We start from the raw sequence: 16,123 nt of genomic DNA on the forward strand, positions 1-16,123 counted from the left end.
AAGGTGCTGAATGCGCTAGCTTGTAGTGTCCAGACAGGGCAGCAATGGTGGGTGTAATTTGCCGGCTCCGTGTATGTGACCTCGTGACCTCAGGAGTTGGATGTCAAAGCGGAAGTGACGTCGACGCGTTTCGTTCACTTGGCAACCGTGAACTTTTTCAAGACGATTCCTGTATATCCGCCTCTCTACTATTTAAAGGCAACTGCATTAATTCTTAATTGACGGTACTTTAGCCTAATACTTCTATAAAATTAACAGTGATGTGCCTGGTGTCTTAGTCGCTAAGTATTTGGATAAATACATATAACACGCTAATGGCAATACAGTTAGAAAGGTGAAATAGTACACAGTTTAGAACAATAACCTATTTTGTTCAGAACAGAAACATATAATTATATGATTGAAGATTATTCACTTAATCTTAAGCCGATCAGCTGTGGATCAAGAACGATTTCATACTGATCTATATAGGAACCTAACAAAAAGACAGGGGGAACAGTTCATCCTTATAACATAATTACCCCCAAAAATTTTTTGGGTGTAACAATCAGTTGATACATTGTTTCAGATGTTGTGATTCAGATCTAATTTAAATAGAGCGTTACAATGGAAATTCGTTTATTTTTGACCGTATACATTAATTGAGTAATTTAAAGCAGTCCATATTACTGTAAAAATCCAGACTTTTTCTCAGGGTCTGGATCACTAGAATATACATTTTATGAAGGAAAGGAAAGAGAAGAGGAGCCCAAAGACTATTTAAAGAATACAAATATAGAGACAGATAGCTATTGTCTCCCTATATGATTAAGAGAGAAGAGGAGCTCGAGATATATCATTAATGCTAGATAGAATGGTGTGTGAGGGGTGTGGGGAGCGGCGACTGCAAACCCAGGGCATCATGGGTGTCCCAAGTGTCCTGGGTAGAAGCCGGTCTCCACAACCCCCACACAATAGTTCCATGCAGTCATAAAATAATTAAACAAGGTGGCAAATCAGTAAAAAGAATTAAGGAGGGAGCATATGGGAGAAAAATATATACATATGTATGAGAACGAAGAATATAAGATAAAAATAATAACAAAAAAGAATATAATTAGCATTATTAGGAAAAATAGGGATATTAACATTAACAGTAAGAAATAATAATATATAATAATAGATAGAGAGAGTCAGATTCACCAAATTAGGTTAAATACAGGAAAAATTTATATGGATCTTAGTGAATAAAGCAGAGACTGAATGAAAAAATGGGCTAAGAATAGATTCAAGCTTAAATGTCCATATGGATTAATCCATACAGGAAAGGTCCAGGGCCTCATTCAGGCCTCGAGGGCTAAGGGTGTCAAGTTTAAAGATCCAGGATGATTCTGCTATACATAGCTTTCTAAACGATGGAAAAACGATTTCAGATATTCCTTATTTTGAATTCACTTCATTTGTTTTATTTCATGCCTCTGTCATTTCCCTAGTTTTTTGTGAACTGGGTTATTATTAGGCTTCTTAATAAATATATTCCTAGTCCTGGACTGAACACTCTATATACTGCAGTACATATAGGGGGTTATTCTGATTCACTCGGAAAGGCACAATCACTCTCTAGTGGACAAAACCATATGTACTGCAGGTGGGGCTGATGTAATATGTGCAGAGAGAGTTAGATTTGGGTGGGGTTTTACTTCAAACTGATATCTATATTGCAAAATAAAAATAAAGCAGCCAGTATATAGACTGCACAGAAACAATAAAACATCCAAATCTAAAGCTGTGTACACACGGGACCGATTTCAGCACATACCGCTGGCATGTGTTTGGGAGATAAATCGCCGGGAGCGTGCTCCAGCTGCCAGCCCTTCATGGTCGCTGGTCGCAGGAGCATGCTCCTCCGATCATAGCTAAAAATCGCTGGTCGCTGGTGCACAATGCACTGTGAACCAGCGATCTCTAGCCAAAATGAGGTAGAGACAGAATGAGACAGAATAGCTTGCAATTTTCAGCCCAAATCACTGGTCGCTGATGAAAACGGTACACTAAGCGGAGAGATATTGCCAGTACACTGAGCAATATATTGCTGAGCGATTTTAAGCCAAAATTGCTCAGCGACCAAATCGCACAATGTATACACAGCTTCACTCTCTCTGCACATGTTACATCAGCCCCACCTGCAGTGCATATGGTTTTGTCCACTAGAGAGTGATTGTGCCTTTCCGAGTAAACCAGAATAACCTCCATAGTATGTAGCGTCTCATGTTTGGATACCGGCATCTGCATACTGATTCTTTTGCAGTATCGGTGCTGGTGTTTTGAAGGAAGTCGAGATGCCGGTGTTGGTATACTGAATGTCGGCATTCCTAACTGCTGTGATTCTGACTACATCTCTACTATCCAGGCTGTTGTCCTTTACAAATAACGGGCCTTATTCTGGTTCACCCTCAGAGGTAAATTCCTTCTAAAATGGACAAAACCATGTGCACTGCAGGGGGGGGGGGGGGGGGGGGCAGATGTAACATGTGCAGAGAGAGTTAGATTTGGGAGAGTTATTTTGTTTCTGTGCAGGAAAAATACTGACTGTGTTATTTCTACACTGCAATATAGATCTCACTTTGAAGAAAACCCCACCCAAATCGAATTCTCTTGGCACGTTATATCTGCCCCACCTGCAGTGCACATGGTTTTGTCCATTTGAGAAGGAATTTGCCTCTGAGAGTGAACCAGAATAATGCCCATAGTGATCATTCAGTCCTATAATAGTGGTCTATAACAGTATGTTGGTTGCTTTAGGTCTAGAAAATAGCTGTACACCATTTGCAGCAATTTCATATGTATTTTAATATTATTATTTATTTTTGGTTCCACAGATAGCAGCGGTACATATGTAGTTTTGGATCTGCTATGTACTTGTGCAATTAGTCTTATACAGTAGGTCACTCTAACTTTAGCTGAAACATAATTGCATGTCATTCCATGGACGTATTAGTAGAGAAGCAGACTGTGCTAGCTGAGCAGCAGGTGACATCGTCTATGACCATTGTTCGTAAATGAGGCCAGTGTAAGTTACCTACGTTCCATAGATTAGTCTCTGCAAATAACTTCTCTCCCCCACACAGAGTTGAGCCCAACAGCAGCGGTCACAGAATGTGCAGGAAATTACCAATACAGCTTGTAAAGTGCTCCAAGGTATACAACTAGATTGTCTTGCCTTTCACGTGCACTGTGTGAACATAATATTCCTAGGGTCATACAGTTACCAAGATAATCCTTACTGAAAAGAAAAACATGTATGCATAATACAAAAATTGTATGTTTCTTTGTGCACATCACAATACGAATGTAATTTTTTAGACTGTCTTATAGGCCCTTATTCTGATCGGTGCGGATATTCCCGAATTCTTTCGGTGCGGGCCGCACGCATCGCTGTGCGGCAGCGTGCGGCCATCGTCCGTAGAAACGCCCACGTGTCCTCCGCATTCGGACGGAGTCACTCTTTAAGAACAGGGCGTGTGTACGGACGACATACAAACCGTGCGTGTGCGGGGGAAACGTACAGATTCTTGCACGGTCTTCCCGCACAAGCACGGTCTTACCGCGTCAGAACGTACGGAAAGCTGTCCGTACGCCCCGATGCGGAGTATTTACGCACAATCCAACACTTTTGTACTGAGTACACATAGCGATCACATGACCCACTTAGGCTATTAGGCAACCTCCTGAAAAAGGGATTGTTAGCAATTTCAATCAATTAAATGCTCATCTATACTGACCCACATTCCTACTACATTCATGACACACATTAACCCTTACAGCCTGTGACCCTAACATACATCTATATACACTATGTACATTTTGCTTATTTTAAAAATTTTAAACAACTTACACATATACTTTAGCATGTTAGAAAAATACACTGACAACTTTCAACTTTAAATAACCATTTATTAATAAACAAATGCCCAAAAAATTTTTTTTTAATCTTCTGCATCTATTAGCCGGTCCATTTCTTCCAGCATGAGGCACATCAGGCCTCGCAGTCTTACGAGGGCCCCACGGCGACCCTCCTCTGCTTGGGCAGGCTCATCTGTTGAGGAAATTCAAAATTAAAAATGACTAATGATATTCCTGCATACATTTAACATAGTCAAACCTACATTTGAAACATGCATTCTGAGCGGTGTGTGTATATATATATATATATATATATATATATATATATATATATATATATATATATAAAACTAGATATATATACACACATATCTACCTATATATATGAGACATACACCTATACATACATGCATACATACTACATAGAAAGCCTGATTTTGGCCCTCTACCCTTTACTCTGTAGAACAACTCACAGTCATACTGCTCCTTCTCAATCCAAACCCACCCATGACTAAGCTCTGAGAAGCATGCCACGCGCAGCCCCAATCACAAATCGGCTAACAAAGTTCAGTGTCTCTTATATGATGGAGCCTGGCAGGGGAGTGACACAACTCTCAGGAATGCTCAGTACATTTGTGCAATCAAGCATGGCTTGGCTGCTGATATTTTGCTCCAGAAATCATTGTCAGAATGCCAGTTAGGGGAAGCTGCAGCACTAACCCACTCCCATGCTCAAAAGCATTACTAACACCAAATACACACACAATTATGGTGCAAAACATACATGCAGACCGCAGGGGGTGGTTAGCTAGAGGAGGGCCCAGGGGCACTCACCACTTTTTACTCCAGTCTAAGCCACGCCTGGCCATACTCCATTTATGCCATACGGAATCTAGTTTACAAAGATCATTCACCAGTAAACTCTACTCACCTATATGAGCCTACACATTGTATGCAACCAGCAGGGACATGTAACCCTTACATGAGCAACTCATCTCTTTCTTCCTGGATACAGATTAACTACACAGGTTCAGTGGCACTTCAATTCGACCTGAAAGCCATCCGCACAACCTGTGTCATTAATATGTGTCCAGGATGAAAGGTATGGTTTGGGCACCCTATCTAACCCCAAAGTGTGTCTGTTGCTACCCAATTTGTTGTTTGCCTTTATAGTATTTTCAAACACATTTGAATCAACAGTGCTACATATCAAATAGTGGATGACAAAAGGAAGATCGAATCTTTATGTATACATACCACTTTCGGCCGCCTGCTCCACCACACAGGCCTCCTCATCCTCCCCCTCTTCCTGGGCCTCCTCGGCCGCCACGACCTCCTCCTCGGCCACCAGGACCTCCTCCTCGGCCACCACGACCTCCTCCTCGGCCACCACGACCTCCTCCTCGGCTGCCACCTCTGCCTCCACTGGCCACTCAGCCTCCTCCACTCCTTCACTTTCCTGGGCCTCCCCTTCGTCCTCGCCCATCGCTGGCTCCGCCTCCTCCTGTGCCTGGCCTGCCTCTGCCTCCTCCCGGGCCTGCCTTGCTCGTGCACGTGCTGTGTTTGGGAAAAACGAAAAAAGTGCCAATTAGTGGTAATTTGTATTAAGCCTTATCAACCTATAAATGCAAAGGTTAGAGGTACTGATACTTGTACATGCAAACAGCTCCTCAGTGGCCTTTACAAAACACAGCCTGTAACATGGCAGGTATGCTGTGACATTTGGCCCATTGTAAGCATCACAAGCATTAATCCTCCCTAATAACATATTTTATGACCATTACAGGGTGTCAATCAGGAAGTAGCACTCATATTGTATGGCATGTTTAACTCATGATCAGGCTGCTGACCTTAGTGGATGAAATAATGTCAGGTAAGCAATCATGTACAAATACTGTTGAAATACTCACATCTAGCAATGCTGGCCCTTATGCTTTGAAGCCTCTCTGGCTCCCTGCGCCGGAGGTCGGACCACCGCCGCTCAAGCTGTGCGATGGTCCGCCGCACATGGGTGCGGGCGTATATCCGCCGGCGGGCCACCGCATAGGCAGAACGTTTCTGCCTATTTGTAATAAACGGGCCAGCACGGCCCAGTCTGGTCTCCATAACGGAGACCAGTGCCCTCAGTTCGGCTGCAGAGAAGGGTGCTGCTCTGCCATAAGCCGCCATTTTAGGAGTGGCACAAATTTAACAATCATGTGCTGTCATTGGTTGATCAGAGTGATATTTGGTATTAACTTTATTGTTCATTTTTACAATAACAGCGTATATGCGCCCGAACAGACGGCTAACCCATTGCATCGCACACCCATCCTAAACATTGTAAAATAAGATGGCAACATATATCTAATCTATAACATTCACCAAACATGGGTATAAGCAACAGGTGAAATAGTGTGCATCTCTAGACACTTACACCTAACTCAACAAGGTACCAAACAGCTAATGTATAATGAAGGCAGACCTTTTCCCAAAATGAGCCCATGCAGCCATGTGTACACTTACCTTCTACTGGGCCATACTACAGAGGTGGAATGAAAAGTAGCTAGCATCTAACTTGAATGTGGAGTGCTTTCACATGTGATTTGGATGCTAGCACTGATTACTTGTGGCTAAGTGGTGGACTGGATTGACATATGGAATGGGTAGTGTCAGTTGTACTACATAGCAAACAAGTGCACAGTACAGAAGTACATTCAAATATACATGTCATGTCTGACCTCAGTTGTATTTGGTCATTGGTGTTGGAATCTGCATTTAGCAAATAAATCAGACTTACTGAGTTTGCCAGGTTTTTTGGGAATATTTTTCCACACCAAGGGGCGGGCCGTATGCGCCGCACGGTTGACGCTGGCGTACGGAACGCGGCCGTACGGAACGCAGCTTGCAGCTGATTAACGCCAATTACAGAAATAGTATTTAAAGTGGTCCTAGAAAGGCTAACACTTGTTGCAAACATGCCAGGCTCAGACTCAGAGGAAGAGCAGGTGGTGCAGAATCTGTTGTCCCGCATGGAGGCCAACACCACCTATGTACCCCTCAACCCAGAGGACCAAGCTGGCCCATCAACAGCAGGCCAATCAGCAGCTGGGCCATCCTCAGCAGAATCATTGGGAACACAGCAGGTGGCTTCCCAACAGAGTAGCCAGCCCAGCACTTCAGGTACAGCAACCGGTGGGCGTGGCCGTGGCAGTGCCCGTGCCAGTGCCCGTGGCCGCAGTGGGGCAACACGGGAACCCACAACAAGAAACATGGCATATGAACCGCGGGAGCTTGACATCCTGGTGACCCGGGCACGTGATTTAATTGAGTGTCCAGCGGTGAAGTTGACACACACAAGGAGATGGAAGATCTGGGAGGAGATAACGGCGGAGATTAATGCAGTGGCTCCACAAGTTCGACAGGCAGAGCATGTTAAGAAGAGGCAAGTACATGTGTGTTACATTAGAGTAGTACAAGTCCAGTAATGTTTACATTCAATATTAGATCTAGTTGGGCAATGGGTGTTCACGTTGCTTGGAGGCACAGACATGTTGGCCATGACATTGAATTGATAGTTATTGGAGGGTGAATGTTTTTGTATCTGCTAAGGGTTGGTATGAAAAATGAATATAATGTAAGGTTGGTGTCAGTAGGCACATGTTGTATTATGTATCATATTGCAATGGGTGCTACAGCAAACATGAGGAGTTACATGTATTAATATGTACACTTTGATTGCAGGTGGCACGACTTCAAAGGCAACCTCAAGAAGAAATTGACCGACCGGTGGCAACACAGCCAGACCTCTGGGGCTGGCCCCATGCCATCCAAGCTGGAGCTCACCCCCCTGGAAGAGATGGCCCAGTGCTGTATTGCAGTGGAGGAGGTCCGGGGGGTGAGCACTATAGACAGCGAGTCCCCAGCGGAAGTGATGGCTTCTACTCTTGAAGGTAATTATTTGCCAGGCCATAAGTAGATGTTTTAAATGTTGCATGGAATGTGTGGTAATTGGAATTTTCTTGTTCAACAGCATCGCCACCGCTTGGTCAAGATTCTCTTGAGGAGGTTGTGGAGTCTGTGCCACCTGGCCCCAGTAGCAGGCCCGTGCAGCAGCAGCCGGTGGGATTGTCCGCGGCTGAATTGTCCATGTGGGGCCGTGTGCTGGATAGTATTGTGCAGCAGGGAGAGTCAGCATTCGAGCGGGTGCGTAGGGCCGAGGAGGTGCTGCAGGGTTTGACCACCAGCCAGCAGATTATTGCTGAGAGCCTGCAGGCTATGAGTGCCAGCCAGCAAGCTATGGCTGCCAGCCAACAAGCTATTGCTGGTAGCCTGCAGGTGCTGGCTGATCAAGCCCTGCGGCAAAACGACCTCCTCCTCCGCCATAATGAACTTATGGTGGAGCTAGTTACCAGCAATAGGGCCCTAATGTCACCCGCTTCGGGTGCATTACCAACGTCATCACTCCCTGCTGCCAGAGGGGGAAGAAGATCCACCCCCTCACCAGCATGTGCTCCACATGAGCCACCATCAGCCTCTGGCCGTGGACGAGGCACAAGAGCTGCTGCACGTGGCAAGGAGCCTGCCAGGGCCAAACGTGCTCGCAAATGAACTTGTGTCCCCATTAATCTCCACCGTTATGTCTTCCCAAATCTTCCATTGAGCTGTGTGTGTCAGCAGCCTGTGTCCAAATCCGTGCCCAGGGTCACCACTTTTGCCCGCGGTTCAAATGTCATGTTTGGTTCCTCTGTTGCCCTGTTTCAGTGTGCTGTACTTGAAGTGTTGGTGCTATACTTTTGTTGTGAAGCCACCTGATGTGTTCCCAATGATTCTGCTGTGGCTATTTATTATTTATTATGTAATTTTTGGCCTGGTATGGTACCATTTGTTTTGTTATGTATTTTAAATTTGTGCCAAAGTTTGTTTAATAAATGTTATTTTGGCCCCACAAATGTCTGTATTAATTTATACATGCAGAAGTGGCATGTGTATTAGTATTAATAATATTAATTTGTGGGCATTATTTGCAGTGTAAAAGTGTGTGACAAGTGCAGCATGTAATGTTCCCTTTAAGCTGCAATGCTTCCAATTGTAGCAGTGAGAAGCGTGTAATTAACAAGTAATGGGTAAAGTATGTGATTGTATTGGGTTCAGGTGACATTGGTTGAGGTGCGTCCGTCCTGATTAGGCGTTCCGATTGCCTAGCGCATGACCGAGTGGTGTCCGCAAAGCAAGAGTAACCTTTTGGACACCGCACATTTCTTCCCTTTTTGTTCGCGTGCATTCGGCGTGCTGTCCGAATGCACGCCTACCAAAATATGTGTACTCCCCCGTGTCCGCCCATGTTTCCGCCCAGTTTAGCCCACTTTGAAACTACGCCCCTGTGTCATTCCGCATGACGCCCATAACACACCCCTATTGCCCGAATGTATGCGGTGCACATTTCTGTACGGGATTAGTGAGGACAAGTACGGAGACCATGCGTGGCACATGCGCCTAGCGATCGCCACGCATGCGCAGACGGCTAAAAAACGCCATCCGAAAGAATGCGGAAAAGTCCGCACCGATCAGAATAAGGGCCATAGTCTGTTTTATATAGATAGATAGTTATACAGTACTGTGCAAATGTTTTAGGCAAGTGTGGAAAAAATGCTGCAAAGTAAAAAAGATTGCTAACGCAAATAGGTCTAACAAGTTATTTTTTATGAGTTAACAAAATGCAAAATGAATGAACAGAAAGAAATGTAAATGAAATCAGTGTATGGTGTGACCACCCTTTGCCTGCAAAATAGCATTCATTTATCTACAGTAGGTACATTTGCTCACAGTGTTTGAACGAACCCGGCAGGGAGTTTGTTCTAAGCATCTTGGAAAACTAACCATGGATCTTCTGTGGCTGTAGGCTTGTTCAAATCCTTCTGTCTCTTCATGTAACTTCAGACACACTCAATGATGTTGAGATCAGAGCTCTGTGAGGACCATATCATCACTTCCAGGACTCCTTGTTCTTCATTGTACAATTGAAAAAGAAAAAAGAAACTCGTGTGGGGTGCACTCTAATCCCCAAATTTTATTTAGAAGTTATTCTATTAAAAAAATTTTATGTTTTTTTTGTGCTATTTTTATTTATTTTTATTATGCCGTGCATACATTAATTTAAAAAAAATGTATTATTTTTTTTTTTATATATATATATATATATATTTTTTTTTTTTTAAATTGTGAGGTTTATAATGTCCAGAAGGATTTATCAAAGCTTATATCAAAAATTGTTATATAATTCAATTGCGTGAGTCCCTGCAATTTATACATAAAGAATAATGTTCTTCATTGTACGCTGAAGATAATTTTTAATGACACTGGCTGTATATATATGGGGTCGTTATCCTGCTGTAGAATAAATTTGAAGCCAATGCTTGTATTGCTCAGCACTGACCAAAGTCCTAATTCAGGTTGCAGGGCCGGTGCTAGGGTGTCCGGCGCCCTCCTGCAAACTTTACATTTGCGCCCTCCTATATGCTACAAAGAGTCAGCGTGTGCCCATGGCACACTATGAAAAAAAATAAAGTGTATAATGTCCATAGTAAAAGTGCCTTTTATACACATAATGTGCCCAGTAGCAGCATTGCTATAAGTAGACAATTTTGTGCCCTGTAACAGAAAAGGAATTTGTGCCTCAACACATACATGAAACAAAAACAGGGACAGTGCGCGCCAAAGGCGCGCACCAAAAATTTAGGTAGGGGGTTCATGGGGAATGGGCATGGCCACATAATAGTACCAATTAACATTACACCACATATTAGTTTCCATTATATCACACAGTAGTGCCACTTATACACATTGCACCAGCTACAGCTCCTTAGGCACACTGCACAAAGTAGAGCCCCTGCGCATAAACAAAATCTTATTCGCATTGCACCACACAAACTGGCCCTTAATCCTATGACTCCACTTAGTAGTGTCCCTTATTCACGGGTCCTCCCAGGGGATTGCCCGTCTGACCTGGGACACTGCTGGGACTGCTGCTAGGAATGTGATTCATGCTGCCAGTGACGATGCCTGTTATTCAGTCTGACAGGCACAGTGGAAGCCGATCGCAACAGAGGGTGGCAGCAGAGCAGGTAGAGCACCTACAGTATCCAGCCTAGTGCCATAACCTGCTGTGCATTTAATAGAGAGAGAAAGAAAGAAACTAGGGTCAGATAGAGAGAGAGAGAGAGAGAGAGAGAGAGAGAGAGAGAGAGAGAGAGAGAGAGAGAGAAAGAAAGGCCAGGGGCAGAGAGAGTGAAGAAGAAAGACAGAACAGGGGCAGAGAGAGAGAATGACTGGGCGGCAGCGGAGGGGGTGGGCGGCATCAAGGCGGTCCTTCTCCTCCGCAGAGGTAAGAGCTGCTCAATTCCATTAACAATGACAAATTAAACAGTGTAATAATGCTGTAAATTTCCCCAACCCCAGTACTTGAAAATATTATATGCTGTATTGCAAATATATATATATATATAATTATATATATATATATATATATATATATACACATATATATATATATATATATATATATATACACAGTGGCGTAACAAAAGCCCCGCAGTGGCGGGGAGGTGCTGTATAAGTGAGGGCGTTGGGGGCTGCGGGGCTACTGTAACGCCGCCACAGGTCCGCAGATTGACCTGTATTCGTTGCGGACTTGCAGTCCCGACTCCTCTTCTGCTATGGATACGGACAATCATAAAATGTCCGCCCCCATATAGCAGACAGTTCTCTGAAACTGTCTGCTGTATGGGGGCGGACATTTTGTATTATAGCTATGCCACTGTATATAAACAAACAGGTCCTCCAAGTACGGCACTACAGGATTTGCATCAGGTGAAAGGAAGTTTCAATACTTTAATACTACTACTATGGAAAATACCTGCTAGATATACTATTTAATGTAAAGGCACACAGGTCATTACTCCTGTATACCAGAGTGCCAGCTCTTACAAAGACACACATATATACAGTGGTCGAATTGGGGCGGTATACGGGGGTATGGCATACCCCCACTTTAATCTGAAGATAAAAAAAAAAAAGTTTTTTTCCCCCCTCAGGATGCTCTCTGATCACTCAGCAGCACATATTGTGCTTTTGTAATACCCCTGTACAACGGGGCAGTCTGGCAGGGGACGTTGATGGACAGGGGGGTGTCCGAAGGTGCGCACTATATTCACTCTTTACTTTTCCATACCCCCACTTCAAAATTTCCATACCCCCACTTTAAAATTTCCACTTCGACCACTGCATATATATATATATATAGTGTATAGGCTCAATAAGTGAGTACAGTACAGTACCCAGTAATGAGTGTGAGGCTGAGGAATACAGTAATGATTGTGAGGCTGAGGCAGGATACTGGTGATTAGTGCAGGTACAGTAGCAGGTACAGTAGCTGCAGCATGTATGCCCTTTGACTGCACTCCGATTCCTCTCACTGACCTGACCTCTGTTCTGCTGTCCGAGGCGTCGGGAGAAAAGTGAGCGAGGCTATTAATCTTATCTCCTGTGCAGGAGATCTCCGGGAGGTTTAGCTGCTGTGTCCTAGCTCCTGCCTTGTGTAGTGGCCAGTCTCCGTGCTTCCTCTGTAGCAGTGCCAGGAGCAGATCGATTACATACTGCTCCAGCCTCCTGCATGTTAGAGCGGCACTTCTGGACTCACACTGCGGGAGCCGCTGCCTCTCAGAGTTGGGCAGGCACAGTAGCTGGTGGCAGGGACAGTGAACATCAGCAGAGTTGCGGAGCAGGGAGAAAGCGTCTCTCCAGCACAGCGCCTCCCTGCTTTGCAGGCTCTGCTGAGCGGCTAGCGCCGGCCCTGCAGGTTGGTTTGCAAAAGCAAACTCCTTCTTTAATGGACAAAACCATGGGTACTGCAGGTGGGGCAGATGTAATATGTGCATAGAGAGTTACATTCGGGTTAAGTATGTTCAAACTGAAATCTAAACTGTAGTGTAAGAATAAAGCAGCCAGTATTTACTGTGCACAGAAAAAAAAAACTCACCTGTAACTATCTCTCTGTACATGGTTTTGACTATTAAAGAAGGAGTTTGTTTTTGCAAACCAATTTGAATCAACCCCCAAGCCCCAAATCTGCCAGGAATCTCCATCATGTTTCATTGATACCTGCAGACACTCATTATTTTAACACTCTCCAGCCCTTCTGTGAATAAACTGACTGTTAAAGCAAATATTTCACATTTTGACTCATTAGTACATAGCACCTTCTGACATTTATTCTTCACCCCAGTTCCTATGTTTTCATACACGGTTGAGTCGCTTGGCCTTGTTGCCATGTCAAAGGTATGGCTTTTTGGCTGCAATTCTTCCATGATGAAGACTTATAGCTAGACTCAGTGTCGTAACTATGGAGGGTGCAACTTCTGTGGGGCCCGGGGCTTGGGGGGCCCGAGGGTCTATCAGGCAATCCCTGCTCCCTTTTGAATTAATATACTTTATTTTTCATTGCTAATGCGGCACCAACTGAGTTTCTGGCTGGCAAGGAAGGAGGCGGAATACATACAGGGTCTGCGTTCGGAAGTACTGCAGCTGCTTTCTCTGTTTTCCATTTGCCAGGCTTGCTGGCAGTCAGCCCTGCGCACTGCAGCCCCGGCAGCCTCCTCCTTGCATGGCGCCACAGAGACTGCGGTTCGTTCCCCAGGGGAAGAAGAAGCTGGCATCGGGACAGCTGCCTGTGATCGACCACATCAACCGCCCAGATAGAGGCAGGCGGGTGGTGAGGAGTACCATGGTAGATGCAGGCCCGAGTCAGAAGCACAGGCTCAGTGCTTACCTTCCCTGCTGAGGGTGCGTGTACCCCACCCCCCAGCGTGTGTAAGTAGGTGTATGAAGACCCTGACGTCCCTCTTGCTGCCCAGCTGATGCCTCCACCCCCCCACACATGTTACAGCCTGCCCCTCCGATGCTCTCAAGCATGTATCTGCAGAGCCTAACCCCCCACCTTGCTGACCTGCTGATGCCCATCCCCACTGCATGTCAAAGCCTGCGCCACTGCTCTCCAGCTTGTGCCTGAAGAGCCTGCCCCCATCTTGCTGTCCTGCTGATGCCCTTACCCACCAGGCCTGCATGTCACAGCCTGCCACCATACCCTTCAGCGTGTGCCTGCACAGCCTGACTTCCCCTAGCTGCCCTGCTGATATGCCCCACAGCATGTCACAGCCTGCCCCCTTATATTTTGCTATGGTTCCCACCAAGTTCTAGTTACACCCCTGGCCAGACTTCTCTGAACAGTAGATGAATGTACCCGAATCACACTGGTTTCTGACAGTTCTGAAAAACTTTGCCTGGGAGAGACCTTGCTGATGAATAATAACTACCTTGTTTCCTGTTGCATGTACTCACTCTTGCCCTAATGTCTTACACAACCACAAACTGTCTTCCACAACCTCACCTTTGTAGCAGAGTTTGGATGTTCCTCACCCAGTTTAAGCCTACTCAGATGTTTCTGTTTCAGTTCATGATGGCGTTTCAACCTACATATGAAAATGATGGTCATTATCAACTGTTTGGTATGATTGGTTAATAATACACTTGACTATAATCCTACAAAATGCCTGACTTTGTTCAAGTGTATCCAGGAGAATTCAAGCCCTTTTGAAGGCAAATATTGGTCACACCAAATATTGATTTGATTTACATTTCTCTTCTGTTCAATCAGTTTGCATTTTGTTAATTGCTGAAAATAGTCATGAGCAGCCTAGTTCCAGGACTCTGTTCCTATATTCTGCATGCCCAAATGCCCTCAATATCCAATCATACTGATACATTTCAGTCAACAGATGTGGTAGCATGGTGGTTGGAGGTGCAAACACTTAACGCAGGTGTATTATCAATGACATGTTGATTATATACTGTACAACATACTGTAAGACCCATGATATGCTGCCTTATATATGTTTCTGTTTTTAGCTCATTGGGATATGTCCTGAAGAAGGTCAATGTAAGTGGAGAAAATGTTGATTTATGAACTATATTTACATCGGTCTGAGTGCAGTGACTACCAATAAGTCTATATTTCAGTGTATTTAGGAGATTACACTTTAATCAGCGAGCCTGGCATTTGTCTAAAACTTCCTTTACTTCTTTGTTGTCATAGCTTGGCTCTATAAATGTATCGCTCATATCAATAAGAGCTTTTGGACAAAAATGAAAGTGATCTGCAGTATACAGAATATTTTTATCTGTCTTTACAAACGGAACACTCAAAATGTCAAAATGAACATTTATATCATGTTATCTATGTAGGTATGGCCACCATACTTATGCTGGGTGCCCACTCTGTGATATACCATTAATAATATACATGATACTGACATTGTAAATGCATTATCACACATTGCTAGTACAGTTTGTATGCTCAATATCATAACAATGTGCACCCCACGCATGGTTAATAAACCCCCATCGTCATATTTACATGCAGCTTAATGTTGACTGTATCATTAACGACTGCATGTAAGAACAGGGGGGTGGGTGACATCACTGACCAGTATCATTACCGGTACCGGTATGTTGTTCACCCAGGAGTAGGCGGGAATCGGTAACGATATCGCTCATTATATCATCAAGTGCAGCGGTTCTCAACCTCGGTCCTCAAGTATCCCCAACAGTGCACGTTTTCCAGGTCGCCTGCCAGGTGCACAGGTGCACTCATTATCTACTGGCATATTTTAAAAGATCACAGGTGGAGCTAATTATTTCACTGGTGATTCTGTGTGGAGACCTGAAAAATGTAGATTCGATGTTAGATTCGATTTTCTATTAGATCTGGCATTAGATCTTTCCATTCATCTTGGCATTAGATCTGTACTTTTGCATTCGTTTCGATTTGGATTGCACTGTGTAGGCACAATGTACTCCTTCGATTTACTGGATCGAATTCAATATTTCCTTGAATCGAATGCAGATCGAAAGCGTCCTAAAAACCATTCGATGAGGATTCGTTTTTGCTTCTATAAGCAAAATTGAAACGAATACAGGGAAAAATCGAAGTATGTGAACACAGCTTTAGTTTTCCAGGTCATGAGGTGCACAGGTACATTTATTACTCATGGATACATTTTAAAAGATCAACACGTGGAGCTAATTATTTCACCTGTGATTCTGTGAGGAGACCCGCAAAACATGCACTTCTGCAATTGCAATCTCTACTTTAATGACCTGTATCAGATCCCATTAGTCTTCAGGCCTACAAACGATTGAGAATGGT

General features: G+C 44.2%; 1 long non-coding RNA gene across 1 annotated transcript; it reads right to left on the reverse strand.

The window, feature by feature from the left end:
- Positions 1 to 3,973: 3,973 nt before the first annotated feature.
- On the reverse strand, positions 3,974 to 5,924 carry LOC146007041 (uncharacterized). The gene is made up of 3 exons (XR_014444211.1): positions 5,279 to 5,924; positions 5,140 to 5,236; positions 3,974 to 4,075 (listed from the first exon to the last, which is right to left on the reverse strand). It is a non-coding gene; the product is annotated as an uncharacterized LOC146007041 (long non-coding RNA).
- Positions 5,925 to 16,123: the final 10,199 nt, after the last annotated feature.

The sequence above is a fragment of the Crinia signifera genome, chromosome 6 (assembly GCF_055691185.1).
Source record: "Crinia signifera chromosome 6, ASM5569118v1, whole genome shotgun sequence".
NCBI lineage: Eukaryota > Metazoa > Chordata > Amphibia > Anura > Myobatrachidae > Crinia > Crinia signifera.